Below are 16,854 nucleotides of genomic sequence, written 5' to 3' on the forward strand. Positions count from 1 at the left end.
CCGACCACATACAATTACCTGACCAAAGTTTCCGTTGCCACAGTTTTCCAGTAGAAGAAATTTCTTCCGTCACAGTTCCTCTTCAGTCATCGGGCTTCGTTCGCAGCAACATTCCGAGGTTTATCTCAGCTTCCGAAGACCTGCAATACAAAGGTACCTAAGTTAAAAGAATATTACAGAATTAAGAGTGAAGCTCATTTTCTACGTGCATACGTTCCTGAAGCTCCCATTGAGTTTTTCCTCACAGTTGAAAACAACGCTTCACAGTGGGAGGCTGTAATTTTTCATACAAGACGAGCTTACGCTGTGCAGCATTCATTCTTTCCACATCGCCCCAGCCCTTAAGACGCTGCACTGGCTTGCAGTAGCCCACAGGGTGACCTTCAAAACCTTGTGCATCTCCCATCGAGCGCTGCATAAAACCGGACCTCCATATCTTCAAGACAAGCTAAAACCCTACAACCCCCCCCGCCCCCCGCCCCTTAAGATCAAGCTCAGCCAGCCTCCTAGTCATTCCGAAGACAAACTCAATTAAATTGGGCAGATCATCATTCTCAGCCTTGGCCCCCACGCTATGGAACTCACTCCCATCCCACATCCGCCAGACCGAGGATTTAATGGCTTTCCGCAAACTGCTGAAAACCTGGCTCTTCCCCCTAAAACCAACCTATACCAAACTAACCCAAACAGACCAACAGCAACTCAATGACACCAATCCATCAAACCACCTGATGCGAGAAACTGTCAGCTAACGACCCCCAATGTAATCTAGAAGGGCAAATAGAACTAAATGAATAAAGTAGATCAAAGCAGTGAAATGGTTATTAAGAGTAAATCATACGGAAACAGGAAAGAGATTTAAACTCCCGAAATGGATAGAATGCATGCAGAGTGAACAAAGTGAATGGCGTAGATGTATTACTTAGAACAGATAACTATATAGTTTGAATGAATCTGGGAATCGAATGAATATGTAGACTGGATGAGTGTATGGAATGGATGAACATGTGGAGTGGGTGAGTGTGTAGAGCGGCTGGATGTGTAGAATGGACAAGCCTGTAGAGCGGATGAGCGCGTAATACAGGGAAGAGAGTAGAGCGCAGAAGTGCATAAAACAGATGCATGTCCAGAACGGATGAGCATATACGGGATAAGTGTGTAGAAATTACGGGTATGTGACCCTGATGAGTATGTAGAGCGCATCAATATGGACAACGCATGAATATGGAAGTGTGAAGAGCGTGTAGACCTAGCGAGTGTACAGAGCGGAGGAGTGTACAGAGTGGATTGAACGGATGAGAGAATGAGTGGACAGGGCGGATGGATGGAAAGAGCGGATTGAACGGATGAGAATATGAGTGGATAGGGCGGATGGATAGAACGGACGAGAGGGATAGAACGGACGATGCAGAGGAGTGTTAGAATGTATGAGTGTATAAGTGTACAGAGTGAATGACTGTACAGAACGGATGAAAGTATAGAATGGATGAGGGTAGAGATGAACATATAAGACAGAATATCGCTGCTGAATGCGTGAAAGGCACAAGCCCTTAAAGCAGATGAGTGCGGGGAGCAAATGAGCACAGGGATCAGATAAGTGTGTAGAAGGGATGAATGCGTAGTGGGGATGAGTGCGTAGTGGGGATGAGTGCGTAGTGGGGATGAGTGCGTAGTGGGGATGAGTGCGTAAAGGGGGTTGAATCGCATAGAGGGATGAGTGCATAGAGAGGGAGAATGCTTAGAGAATGAGTGCGTCAAAGGGGTGGGTGCATCGAAGGGGTGAGTGGATAGAACGGACAAGTGGATAGAACGGATGAGAGAATGAGTGGATAGGGCAGACGAATGGATAGGGCAGATGAGTGAATAGAACGGATGAGAGAATTAATGGATAGGGCAGACGAATGGATAGAAAGGATGAGAGAATGAGTGGATAGGGCAGACGAATGGATAGAACGGATGAGAGAATGAGTGGATTGAGCGGATGAGTGAATAGAGTGGATGAGTGGATAAAGCGGATGAGGGTTATAGCGTATGAGTGGATAAGTGTACAGAGTGAATGAGTGTACATAATGGACGAAGGTATAGAACAGATGTGTGTAGAGATGAATAAGTAGGACAGAATACTGATGTTGAATGCGTGAAAGACACGAGTGCTTAAAACAGACGAGTGCGGGGATCAGATAAGTGCGCAGAAGGGATGATTGCGTAGAGGGATGAGTGCGTAAAGAGAGTTGAATTGCATAGAGGGATCGAGCGTGTAGAGAGGAAGAATGCGTAGAGAAGATGAGTGCGAAGAAGGGGTGAGTGGGTACATGCTTGTGGCAGACAAGAGTGCATGTGTGGGGCAAAGAAGACTGGATAGGGGGCATGGAACGGACTGAAGCGCATAGAATTGCGCAACATATAAAGTATGATTTGGAACGCAGAGAACGCTTAAAGAGCATTTAACTCACAATGACTGGAGTACGCATGACGAACTGGAGCACACGGCGCAAACTCAAACTAACACGGTAAGCCGGAATGCATGAATGCATGACCTAAATACATGGAACAGACTGGGATCCATTGAGTGAATAGGAATGCATGGAACGGTCTGGAGCACGCGACGTATATAGTATGATTTGGAATGCAGAGATTATCTGAAAGCGTATATAACCCATCTTATCCCACCACCACGCTTACTCTCTCCTTACATCACCACTCAACTAGAACACAGTGATACTATGACACCATTCGGTATAACTGTTCTCATACCAACACTCGCCGCTCACTCCATCATTCTAAGTAATCACTGCTGGTAACAACCCCCCCCCCCCCCCCCCACCCCCACCAGCCAGGCGTTCTCCTCGGGCCTAACGCAGCCACATCTGCTCTGGATAAATCCTGCCAGAACAAACACATACCCCTGACCTCTCAACCAGCACACCTACCGCTAGAATGCAGCTATTACTCGGACACTGCACGAGCTGCACACATACCCGGTGCCCACACGCACTCTTTTGTCTCTACTGATATGAACTTCAGTTCGCAAGGGCGTTCAACCTACCAGCGCCTTCAGACCATACCAATGGTATATAAGGCGCTATATAAATGCAAAATAACAACAATTACGTGCGCATACTTGCCAGAGTAAAAGTCCCTTGTCAGGATACCGAAGACCCCTCCATGTTTTGCGTGCCTCATCTATAGTAAGTGCACCAACTTACCTCAAGAAAAGGTTTTCATATTCATTCCTTGCAACCCCAAACTCGTCCGTTTTTTTTTTTTCTTCAAGAGAACCTACAAAAAGAATTAGTAAGAGGGATCTCTCCAACTTGGAGAACGTTTACTTCCTGGTGCCATCTGTTATTTCTACTTGGTTCTGTCAAGATACTCATTTACATTTAAGACGCTTGCCTTCAGAGGTTTCCAGCGTTCAACAGCATCTTGGTCTTCAGAACCTTAACAACTACGCTCCTCTGTGTGATAGCAGGATGGAGAGCTCCCTAAACACCCAACATAGGTGAGGAGAGTGTGGACATAGAAATAAAAGGGGAGTTTTATCTGGGTGAAAGACAGAATAGAGTCCTAGTAGTATTCACAGTCCATATCAATTACAGCACCCCCTTTTCTAGTTTTTTTCTCTTTCATGACAGGGAGAAACCCTTATGGCATCAGTTTTAGCAGATCAACAGGCTCAGGGATCATTACGCTCCTGTGGAGTCCAGGTAAGTGTTACAGAACGTGAAGCCATACTTAAAAAATACTCTGCCTGAGCATAATGGAAACCACAGATCTAGATAATTTGTCCCAACTTTTGTGGGAGTTACGGGCTGAAGTCCATGCAGCACAGTCAGAAACCAATTCCCTGAGGCGGGAGTTAGTGGTTAATAGGGAACGCACTGATGAATTGGGTCACCAATTATTACAAACACAAGCAGGGCAAGTCCCACTTCCAGGTGGCCTTCCTCCTGTTCAAGGTCCCTCTCCAGGTGATTTTACCTGGAAACATTCCATTAGCCCCCCATAACGATTTATGGGGGATCCGAAGCATTTTGCAGTATTTGTGACTCAATATAATTTGCATTTTTTTGTGTAGACCAGGCGTTTTCTCCTCAGATCAGTCTAAGGTGGCATTTGTAGTGTCCTATTTGGGTGGACATGCTGTAGATTGGTTCATTATGAAACCAAGGATGGACAACCCCTACAACGTGGACCCGGGGAGTAAAAGCGAACCAAATAAACACAGGGAGGGATGGGTCACACGGAACAAAAAACCTAACTTAAGAGGGATAAATATGACTTAAATCATAAGTCATAAGCACCAAGGAGGAGATGGGCCAAGTCAAGGAAGATATAAAAATAGCATATTTTATTAATCACATATCAAAAAGCCATTAGGAAAATGAGCACACAATGTATCATAAAAGTACATGGAAGTACAGAAACATAATCCACAGATTGACTGGCGTGCCAGAATCTTGGTATTCACTGAAGAATGCAAAAGCTTGTGTTTACAGTCAAGGAAAGGATTCAGGAAATGAGGTCCAAGCGGTTTCTAGAGAAGGCCTCACCTTATGGTTAATCGGAATACTACCATGGAGTATCAAGATTTTCAGGAAGTATTTGAAAAGGAACAGGCCAACGTGCTGCCGCCACATCGGCCCTACAATTGTCAAATTGATTCAATTCCACGGTCTCAAACCCCATGTAGTAGGATCTATGCTTTAACTGAGCAAGAGAATACACATTTGAAGACCTATTTGGATAAATACATTGCAAATGGGTTCATTCGGCCATCAAAGTCGCCTGAACCCTCTCTGTTCTTCGTGCCAAAGAAGGATGGGGCGGGGGGTACCTTCACACTTGCATAGATATTTGTGCATTAAATCAGATCACTGTAAAGAACAGATACCTACTGCCACTTATTCCAGTGTTAATGGCCAAGTCAAAGATGCAGAACATTTTACAAAGCTAGATCTTTGGGGAGCCTATCACCTGGTGATTATTAAAGGTGGTGATAAATGGAAAAAACCCTTTCGTACTAAGTATGGATTATACGAGTATCAAGTGATGCCTTTTGGCTTATGCAATGCCCCAGCTGCTTTTCAGAATTTAATGAACCATGTTTTACGTGAATTATTAGATGTGTGTGCAGTGGTGTACATTGATGACATCTTAATTTATTCAGCATGCGCTCAGGAACACATAGCCCATGTTAAAGCAGTACTTAAGATACAGCAACATCAGTTGCACGTCAAATGGAAAAATGTTCATTTCACCTAACCTCAGTAGAATTTTTGGGATTCGTTTTGTCACCATTGGGTATTCAGATGGACAATAGAAAAGTAAAAGCTGTTTTAAATTGGCCACCCCCGACGTCGGTGAAAGGAGTCCAAAGTTTCTTGGGATTTGCCAATTTTTATCTGCGCTTTGTTTCAGGCTTTTCAGTTCACCCAATAACTTCACTACTATGAAAGCATAAGAGATTATTTTGGACTGAGGAAGCAGAATAGGCTTTCCGGACTTTAAAGAATAAATTTACAACCGCTCCAGTTTTAAGACATCCACTGCCAGACTTACCGTTTGTGGTAGAGACCGACGCTTCCAGTGCCACCATGGGAGCAGTATTGTCCCAAAAGGATATGGAAACCGGCCAAATGCACCAGTGGCTTTTTGGTCTAAAACATTCTCGGCAGCAGAGTTAAATTAAACTATCACCGATAAAGAATTACTCGCAATAGAAATATGCCTTCAAAGAAGGACATCGTTTATTAGGGGCCTGTCACACGTCAGTTCTTACAGACCATAGAAACCTGCAATATTTACGCAATGCAAAAGCTCTGTTCTCACGACCACTCCTTGGGCATTGTTTTTCACGGAATATGATTTTGTCGTAACCTACCACCCTGGAGTACGTAATGGCAAAGCAGATGCCTTGTCACGTATCTGGGAGAGTGAGGATGTTCAAGTTATTCAGGAGCCAGGGAGGAGAATTCCGGAAGAAAAGATGCCTGGAGTCACTGGATTTTCTGAAGTCAAAGGTTCGGCTTAGTATGACCACTTCTGAGTTAGAGGCCTGGGAGTCAAAAGGATCGAAGAGTTCAATCCAAGAGAGTCTACCATACTTCCAGGGTCGTCTTTATTTACCCACGCTAGAATTGCAAACACAGGTCATAGCAGATTATCATGGAGCTATGCTAGAAGGTCATCCCGGAATTGCTGAAACGATTGCTAAGGTCAAGACATTTTTGGTGGCCTACTTGGTGCAAAGATGTCATAGATTTTATCCAAACCTGCGGCATTTGCACCCAAAATAAAAGTTCAAAGCAGAAACCAGCAGGACTCCTTCAAACTATACCTATTCCCCCTGCACCATGGCAGACTATATCGATGGATTACATCAGAGTTACCTCCTGGTTCAGGTTATAATACGATTTTGGTGGTGGTGGCTTTATTCTCCAAAATGGCCCATTTTATTGCATTGAAAGGACTTCCATCGGCATCAGTCTTGGCTAAAGTTTTTCTGGAACACGTACGCCTTCATGGATTTCCGTCAGCAGTGATTACTGATAGAGGGAGCCACTTTGTATCCCAATTCTGGAAAAAGTGTTGAGATCGCTAAAATAGAAGTGAGTTTGTCTACTAGTCACATCCACAAACTGATGGTCAAATTAAGAACGAATCAAACCTTAGAACAATACCTCCAATGTCTTCTCCACCAAACGGACCATTCTTGGTGCTAGAACAATAAAGTCTAATCAAAACCATGATTGTAGATGGGGAACCCGAGTTCTAAGTGGAAGCATTTTTAGATTCCAAGATTGTCAGGAGGAAATTGTTTTACTTAGTGGATTGGAATGGTTTTGTTCCACAGGACAGAACTTGGGGACCCTATACTAATATTCATGCTCCCCAATTACTCAAAAGATTTCATCAGAATCATCCAACCAAGCCAGGGCCAGAGGGTCCATCGTTAGGAGGGGCAAAACTATCATGATTACATCCAGGGTTCCTAGTCTATATTCAGGAGTTCAGGCCAGGCAGGATTCTTTGAATAGATCAATAGGCTTTAGGTGGGTGTTAGCTTGGCACACATGGCACTCACACCATTAACAGCATTAAGTAACCATAGACTTCTATAGGGATTCCTAGCATCCCAATACCCCTAAAATGGCCGCCCTTTGGGTCATGGATAGGTTTGAGCAGAGAACTAGACATTGGACATTGTGGGCTACTTAAGCCCCACCTCCGCGGTAATGCGCGCTTTGGCTTAGGTCCGCTGATTAACGGTGTAACGCTACTGGCACTTCTGCTCACAGAACCTGTGAAATCAAAGAAAAGTAATATTAATAACTTGAAAAGCTCACAGAATATCTACCGACCACTGACAATTACTTGACCGATGTTTCCGCTGCCGCAGTTTTCCAGTAGAATAAATTTCTTCCGTCACAGTTCCTCTTCAGTCATCAGTCTTCGTTTGCAGCCGCAGTAACATTCCGAGGTTTATCTCCGCTTCCAAAGACCTGCAATAGAAAGGTACCCAAGTTAAAAAACGAACATTACAGAATTAAGAGTGAAGATAATTTTCTACGCGCATATGTTCCTGAAGCTCCATTGAGTTTTCCTCGCAGTTGAAAACTGCGCTTAAAAGTGGGAGGCTGTAGTTTTTTCGGACAACATGAACTTATGCCTTGCAGCATTCATTCTTTCTGATTACACCCAGTAAAGGTTCTTTGTCAGGATACCACTCCATGTTTTGCGTGACTCATCTATAGTAAGTGCGCCATCTTGCCTCAAGAAAAGGTTTTCATATTCCATCCTTGCAACCCCAAACTCATCAGTTAAAGTTTTTTCTTCAAGAGAACCTACAAAATGAAAAAATAATTAATTAGCTAATAAGAGAGATCTCCAACTTGGAGAACGTTTACTCCTCAGTGACATCTGTTATTTCTACTTGGTTCTGGCAAGATACTCATTTACATTTAAGACGCTTGCCTTCAGAGGTTTCCAGAGTTCAACAGCATCTTAGTGTTCAGAACCTTAACAACTACGCTCCTCTGTGTGATAGCAGGATGGAGAGCTCCCTACACACACAACGCTGGCGAGGAGAGTATGGACATAGAAATAAAAGGAGTTTTATCTGGGTAAAAGACATGGTCCTAGTAGTATTCACAGCCCATATCAATTACAGGACCCCCCTTTTCTTGTTTTTTCTCTTTCATGACAGGGAGAAACCTTAAGGCATCAGCTGTAGCAGATCAACCGGCTCAGGAATCATTGTGCTCCTGTGGAGTAAAGGTAAGCGTTACAGGAGTGTGCCCGACGGGCTCCCCCTTGGTGGCCCTGCGGGCATGGGGCACACCACTCTGGTACATGGCTCCTCTATCCCTGTGGTCTGCTCCTCCTGGCCTCTTTTTCACTGTTTCTTCTGCAGTCCACCAGAGGAGGGAGGGGGGCATCCCGCTCCGACAGCGGTCTTCCCTGCCTGCTACCGAAGCAAACCTTGCCTCTGATACTTGGGACACTTGTCTCACCCCTCGCCCGGGGGTATGCCGGTATGTGCTCTGTATCGACCGCGGGAGCACTGGCACCTGACTTTGCGATTCACCGCCAGGAGCTGGGTCTGCTTCTTCTTGCCACTCCCTTCCTCGCTGCTGACCTGCCTGTGCAAGCACCGGTCCAGGCCTCCACTGCCGGCCTACACTCACCGCTCGGGTCCTCGGCTGGCGATATGGGATTTCGGCTCCCCACCGAATAATCCTGCTGGTGTCCTCTCTTTCTCTGCCACTCGTGGTGGCAAACACCTAAATTACGTCTGACAGTAAAAGGCTCTTTCTTGGGTGTAATTAAGGGTGTATACTTCAATACTAGTTCCAGTACCGGCAGGTGCTCCTCCTCAACCTCCACTTTCCACCCTCCGTCCATGGCTCCAAACCCTTCAGGCCCCGTGGATACTCCTCTGGCTCCACAAAGGCCCACCCCGTGGCTCCTCCTCAACCACCTTTTGGATCCATCTTTGTTACCTGGAGTGTCCGCTCAAGCTTCAGGCCTGGTGGTGGAGCTGGACCACGCTAGTAAATCACTAGACGAGGCAAGAGGTCTACGACTTTGCCACAGCCTTCCGTGAGAGGGCAGAAGGACTCGAGGACTTCATGGGCATCCCTATACCTGGATCCCCTTCTTCTTAGGTAGGTGTTTTCTCTCCTGTCCTTGTATCCAAGGGGGGGAGATTAGCCAGATCTAGTATTCCAATCCACAAGCATGTCAATTCTGGAGTCCAGAAAGGTCTAGGAGAACCCATGGTCAGCTAACCAGTTAACCATAGACTGGACAAAGGGTACAGGCTAGTTCCGTCGCAAAAACTGTTATGCTTCGGTCTCTTGCCATCTCTGCCACTAGCTGTCCTTTGTTGAAGGAGAATCAGATCCTTGATGGACTCAGATGAAAGATTTACCAGAATTCTGTCAGCATTTCATCAAGCAGAAGCTACAAATAATCAGACTGTTGCTGGGGATGGTGAATTTTGAAGTGCTTCTGCCACCCAAGCAGCAGGTCTCCTTTAGGTCCTTTAGATCCACTGTGGCAAATGGCAAGCCTGGATGCAGCAGGGCAAATTTAACAGTGATGTGCAAGAAAGAAATCGTAGCTATCCCATTCTATTCGTCCGGAGCGTTTTCATCCCAGTAAAGATGAGCTCACAATGAAAAATCGCTCCACATCAACAGGAAAATTACTGATATCTTGTTCTAAACGGCCATCAACATTCTCTGAAAGCCAGGCCAGGCCAGGCCTGAAGAACCCTGTTCTTTTGCTGCTTGGTTTCAAGGCTTTCAGGACGGAAAGCACAGGCATCAGGATCGATAAACTCCTCCCCCAGCCAACAGCAAAAGAAGCAGACAAAAACCCAGCCTCAGACCTTTTCCTCTCTACCATCATTTTCAAATCCCAAAGGAGGGCAGTGTTGAAAAGAAGGGATAATGTTTCACATATTGGCAGCCACCTATCGGAACACTTGCGTGCATGGAGCCAGCTTTTCAAAGACTCTTTGATCCCTTTTATCATTGAGAGCGGTTTTCGGCTTGCAATTACTCAGTTCTGCCTTCTCACCTTTTATTGCCTCAACTAGGATGCAAACCTCTTTGGCTAGAGGCCTACATCTACTCTGCTGGAGGGCCACAGAGCCAGTCCTGTACCCAGAGAGGAGCAGGGGATATTTTTCCAGATAGTTTCAATACAGGAAATGTACCTAGTGAGTCTGTGTACAATATTGGGCCCTTTTGTGAGAAACCAGAATCTCACCCACTAGTCCCCAGAGATCTGTCATCCAGGTGGCCAGGACACAGCCATCGCTTTTGGATCCAGTTCCTGGGGGTGGACAAGTGCAGGAGGATCACCTGGATGAGGGGTCTTCGGGGAGTGGAAGTGGGACACTGAATGGTGAGACGCGGTATCCCCTTCCTTATGAACTTTCCCCTCATCCTACCATTTAGGATACCCGGGAACTCAAACCCATGCCCCCTTTCCCGACACGCACTTTCTTATGGACAGGCCACTGAGCGACAACGTACTTACACCTGAGCCGTATACCTGACATGTCCCAACACCATGATCAGGCAAGCTCAGACAATTCGGGATCATTGCACATACCTGACTTCCATCACACTTCCCCATACAGATAAAAGGCGAGCATGCAAGCACTCTCTGAGCGAGGCAAGGCACACAAGTAGACAGCTGTTCCGAGATGGAGTTTAGTACAAGGACAAAGACGGCAAGACCAAAGAGGGTCACAAGAAAGGAAGTTCCCTGGAACTCTAAGGACAGTAACTTTAGTGAACCTTGCAATGTAAGAAAACAAAGACCAGAAACGAAGGCTGATCAAACCTGTACAGTGTGTCAGAGGTACCCAGGGATCTCCTGCGTCGATAACCCAGGCGGGGAGGAGCAATTGCAGCCGTGGAACTGTCCTTGGCTCCTACAACAAAGCCGTCAGAAAAGACAGCACAACCGGTGAGTCGGATAGACTGATACCTAACCAGCTTGTGTTTTGAACCAAGGTAGCTAGCAGCAACTTCGTAGAAAGAGAACAGTGTGTGAGGCGTTGGCCATGAGCGACACAAATGTAATTGGAAACGAACGAGTAGTTGGACTTTGGTAGGTCAAGTCAAGATACCATATTCAATGGTGGGCCCTTATTCGAAAGTCTGAGTACCCAATATATCCAATATATTTGTTGAAGTTGCTTACTAGAGGTGAATTTTCCATCTATGTACTTATTGGCTACCTATCCTGACCTATATTTTTCTTTCGAAGTTCTTACCAAGAGATGAACTCGCCACTTTATGTACCTGCTGACTGACTTGCACTTATTTTATTATTGTAACCTTGTCCTAAATTAAGCGCTGAGATTCCTAAGGGCTTTGCGCGTATACAAAAAAATAAAACAAACTGATGCTGAATGAATTGAAAAGGAAGATTGAGATTGAAGTGGTCATGCAGCGGGTCAAGCTAAATCCTGTGCACATTCGAAAGTCTTCGATCAGTCAAAGTACATTGGTCTGAGCCTGGCTGAAGGAGACTAATAGTGCGGGATCTGAGCCCTTACGAGGGGGATCCAACCTAGAACTTTTGAGTTAAACATTTGCTTTGGAAAGGTTGTGAGGCCAGCAGAAGGGGGGTTTAGGGTGAACACCCGAAGTGTGTACATGCAAAATGCTGACGGGGAAAGAACTTTTCCTTATTATTTTGTGCAGCAGGCTCTCTGAGTCAAGAGACTTGCAAGGACTAAAGAAACTTGAATACAGAAGGTTTTGAATGGTGGAAATTGTACTGCATCCTCGTGCTCCTGAAGCCAGAGGGCGTGCTTTGCTCGAGTGACCCGCCTTGCCCCGGGCTGAAAACATGGGGAAGGGTGGCCCAATGCAGAGCATCCTGACATATTTTGTGAACACTTTTTCATGAACATTACCCCACATTATTTGTAAATTAGTTGTAAGGATTGGCAATAGTTTTTTTTTAGTATAGGCCTTTTAATTTGACAAGACTGCACTAGGACTGCGTTATTATTTGATGGTCGTAGCCTGTTCCCATTTGTAGATTTAAATAGGAGTTTATCACCCCGTTATGAAAGTTCAATTAACACCCTTGAACTGTGGTCACTTGTCTCTTACTATTGCCACCATGCGTTCCTTACACTTTCCTCCTACCGGTCCATCCTCACCTTGCCTTTACAAACCTTTGAGGATCATGTTGGTGCAGGCCTGGTCGTTTCTTCTTCAGGACGACAGGCTCTTTGTGCGGTGGATCTGAAGGACGCTTAATTACAAGGCCCAATCTGGGAGCCAAACTAAAAATGTCTTCTGTTCTCTGTGGGGGGGGGGGGATTCCTGTTTAAACACAAAGCCCTTTTCTTTGGGCTGAATTTGTGCCCTATAAGTGATCACGAGATTCATGGTGGCAGTGTTGTCTGTTTTGCGCCTGTAAAGTGTACACTTGTATCCCTAACTGGATGACTGGGTAGTATGGGGATCGTCACCTCAGAAGACCTTAGCTTTAGTTCAGGTCCTGGAGGATCGGCTCTTTCACCTCTGGTTCTCGATTGACGCACTGAAATCTCTGCTTACTCAGTCTGTCACTGACCCAGCAGAAGGTCAAAGATTGCACAGATGCATGTTGCGCTTCCTACAGAGGGAGGGCACGAGAGCCTGATGATTCTAGGGATTTCTCTGTCTAATGACACTTGAGCCTGCCTGCACATGAGACCTGTCCTAATGTGGGACGAAACTTAGCAATTCCGGTCCTCGGCTTCCGATATAAGCAGGCATCAAACAGAATTTTGTCTGAGCCTCGGATCGCAATTTGTTGGCCTGTTTCTTTTACAGGCACCTCGTGGTCTCATGATGATTGCCTATTCTTTGAGTGGCGAACCACCTTGAACAATTTGCACATCCATGTTCCATGGAGTTTACAAAACTCTGCATTGATTTTAATTTTTGTATAGCGCTAGCTGGCCCATAGGCATCAAAGCGCTTGAAGGCCTTTTTTCTAGCCCTGAAAGCCTTTCTCCTCCTGGTCGGGAATAGGTTGGTGTTTAATACCTGTTGAGATGGATTTCTAGAATCTAGCCTGGTGGACACATTTTAGAAGATTTTAAGCCAATCAAGGTAGAGTGGAAAGCGGTCAAGGCTTAGTGTCAGGAGAGTGAGTCGGGTCAGGGGCCCTCAAGGAGTCCACACACTATGGCGTGCAATAATTCAGTCTAGCCATCAGTTATACAAATATTTATTTTGGGCCTTTAGAGCACACTGAAAAATGAATCCAACAAATGGTATTATCACACAATACAAATATATGCAGTTAGATTCAGTTAATAATGGGAACCAGTCACACGAACAGCCTAACTTGAGAAGTCCAAGCCGTAAGATGAATGGGGCCTTGTGGCCAAAAGTCAGTGTTTCGCACCATTTGAGTTCCAGTTCTCTTTAGAAAGGATGCAGTGGGCTTGTGGTTGTGATTAGTTTCAAAGTATTTAGAATGGATTCAACTGTTTACAAAAGGAAAGGTAACAGTTCTCCTTTTTTCCAGACCCAAGGCCTCCACTCGGGGTACGATAGCTCACCCAGGTTCGATGACCAAAGTTGAGTGGAATGGAGTTGGGAGACCAAGGGACTGGTTCCCAATATTGTTCTATGGAGGACTGGGGAAAGACAGGCATACTGATGCTTACTCCCCTGATGCACTTCCCCCAATGTCTTTGTGGATCGTCTGGAGGCCGGTGGGGCTTGATATTCCGCTGTTTGTTCCAGTGGAAGGTTCTCAGGCATTGCAGGTTTCAGGATTCTTCCGGTCGGCTGGTAATGCAAGATGCAACCGCTCTCATTGAAGAAATGCAGGCTCTGACGATGCAGGCCTTCTTGGCACACTTGATGAGATGGAAGGAGGTGAGTTTTATCGACTATCGCTGTTTGCAGGCAACAACACAGCAGCTGCCCCAGAATTTGGGGAGAAGGTGACTTGTGGCACAAGCTGGCGACTAACAAAGTTCAGTACTACAGCGACTGTTCTGCTGCTGTAGGCCACGAGAGAGCTGGTCAGTCTGCCGGGAAGTCCAGGGACACTGATGGCTCTGAAGGGTGGGATCCTCGAAGACATCGAGACTAGTTGTTCCCACTAGTCTAAGGGCTGAAGCACCACTTAGCCAGCAGAGATCAGGCTGAGGAGGAGGGCCGGACAGGGAAGGGATGCTGGGCCGGACAGGGAAGGGATGCTGGGCCGGACAGGGAAGGGATGCTGGGCCGGACAGGGAAGGGATGCTGGGCCGGACAGGGAAGGGATGCTGGGCCGGACAGGGAAGGGATGCTGGGCCGGACAGGGAAGGGATGCTGGGCCGGACAGGGAAGGGATGCTGGGCCGGACAGGGAAGGGATGCTGGGCCGGACAGGGAAGGGATGCTGGGCCGGACAGGGAAGGGATGCTGGGCCGGACAGGGAAGGGATGCTGGGCCGGACAGGGAAGGGATGCTGGGCCGGACAGGGAAGGGATGCTGGGCCGGACAGGGAAGGGATGCTGGGCCGGACAGGGAAGGGATGCTGGGCCGGACAGGGAAGGGATGCTGGGCCGGACAGGGATGGGATGCTGGGCCGGACAGGGATGGGATGCTGGGCCATTTGGATCTTCAGCGGTCTGCTCTTCAAGGGATTCCTGGCACCAATATAGATCTCAAGAATAGCTGCAGAGTGTAACGCTCACCTGATTCCCACGGAGGCGCAGGTCTGGCTTCGAGTGCTGATGCTTCTTCAATGGTGAAGCGCAGGACTCTGAAGATGGACAGGAAGGGCCCCTCTACTCTGGCTTTTCCGGCTCGCAGGAATATTCCCCTGTGCGTGAAAAGGGAGTATTACCTACTGACTGAGTTATGCTCAAGCCTCCCACTCTCTTCCAACACTCCACGATACCCTTCCACGATACCCTTCCACGATTCCCCGTGAAGTCTCACCTTAGGGTCAGGAAGGATGAGCTCTCCATCCTGCTTCTGATGCAGGGGCGCGTTGAAACCCAGTTACTTCACTGGATTGAGGATTATGGGAGTTCAGGTAAGTTTGACTATTCAGGTAAGGCTCTGTAAAAGTTCTGTTGCAAGTTCAAAAGTCCAAGCTTAATAATAATGTTCATTGTCTTTTTCCCCTTCGGAATGCCGGAGATATGGCGCCGACCCGAAGTGAAACGTGCAGTTCCAGTAAATGACAGGTAAATTCTGAAACGTGCAGTTCCAGTAAATGACAGGTAAGTTCTGGATGAGCGCTCGGGTAATGTCTTTGCATTCACTCATTCAATCGCTTTGTCTTTTTTCCCCCATAGGGGCCGGGGCCCGGATGCCTGGAAGCGGCAAGACCCGAAATGAAATGGGAATGACCCAACAGGTAAGACTTAAAAGGAAACTGAGCTTTTCCTATTCCCTTCCTTCTCTCACCTTGTTCTTGTCTTTCTCTCTAGGTTCTGGGAAGTGGCTGTGGATCCGGATGATCGCTGCTGAAGATGGTGGCGTCCAGAAAAGGTGAGTGAAATGCAGCGCTGCAGCGATCGTAGCGAAATGCTTTTAAAATGATGTCTTCCTTTTCAGGATCGTCGGTGTGATGTCTCTGTGGTGCTGATTTAGCAGGTAAGGTCTTTTGTCTCCCTTTGCAGGTGACCCAGGATACTGACAGGCGTGGCTGAGGTCCAGATGCAGGAGCTGACTCGGTGAGCGTCCAGCTGCGAGGAGCAGAACAACGCGAAGCGTGAGTTGCTGATCGGGTGTGGTTTAAATGGCTTTGGAAGAAGTTCCAAGTGTGTATCCTTCCTCCGATCAGGTATGTATCCTTCCCCGACCACACCCGGGTGGAAAGTAATCCCACAGGTAAAGTAGTTCCATCCAGGCCTCAAGAGGGCCTGGATGTGGCAGCATGGTCTGCATCAGGTAAGTGCACATTAAAACACTTGAACACATGTCTAGCTTTATGAGCCTGGCGCCTAAGGCGCCAGGACAGGGGTCCAACATGAGCCTGGCGCCTAAGGCGCCAGGACTGCGTCCAAAGGGCCCCAGCTTGGGCCCGCTGGCACTCCCCTGGGGGGGGAAAATGATGCCTGCCTCTGGGTCGGACCTGGCTCCTTGGAGGTAGGCATCATGACACAGAGGTCCTCCTCTTATCCAAAATTCAATCTAGAACCATGTCCAGCCCACCAATGTTAAGGATTTGCACCATTTAAACAGCCAGTAGTTGTCTAATCGGGGGCAGGTGCATGACCTAATGAGGGCTTTCATGACCTGAGAAGTCAGGAAGGTGGTCAAATAGCCATATTTTAGTAGCCATACGTGGTAAATGCGAATGTGCACACCAACAATAATGCAGAAATGTAACTGCTGCCACCGCTAGCTTGTTTTCAGGCACTGTGATGATTCACTAGGGGTTCTCACTTCTCCCATGAGTCTAGGAAGGTGAGATTGCTACCCCATATTTCCCATAGGATCTTGTCGGGAAGGGGTCCCTTCCTGGGGAGAAGAACGAACACCTGGGTATAATCGAACACAACACCCTAACCCCAGCCCACCCACACCTTTTTGCTACTATTTCACCAACTCCCACTTCGTAGTACTTCTATTTGTTATAGTCCCAGTCCCCTATTTGGACTGGGACAAAGATCATTCGCAGCATGAAGGTTACCGAACCGGTAATCACGAGGAGGAGGTGGGACATATGAACAATGCAGAGCAATACCAAGAAGGAACGGCTGCGGTATAGACCTCAGCAGAGGCATGGTTCCTCCTATGCCTTAAAAACCAAACCACTTCCTATCAAATACACAGCCAACCAGGATGAGGCACTGGGAAGCCCAAAG

At 47.0% G+C, this 16,854-nt stretch overlaps 1 protein-coding gene across 2 annotated transcripts in view; it reads left to right on the plus strand.

Moving 5' to 3' along the window:
* AGPAT3 (1-acylglycerol-3-phosphate O-acyltransferase 3) overlaps positions 1–16,854 on the plus strand; it is a 660,566-nt gene that overhangs the window by 256,724 nt on the left and 386,988 nt on the right. The window lies entirely within an intron of this gene.

This window comes from Ambystoma mexicanum, chromosome 7p (genome assembly GCF_040938575.1).
Source record: "Ambystoma mexicanum isolate Mex_15411 chromosome 7p, UKY_AmexF1_1, whole genome shotgun sequence".
In the NCBI taxonomy this organism is placed as follows: domain Eukaryota; kingdom Metazoa; phylum Chordata; class Amphibia; order Caudata; family Ambystomatidae; genus Ambystoma; species Ambystoma mexicanum.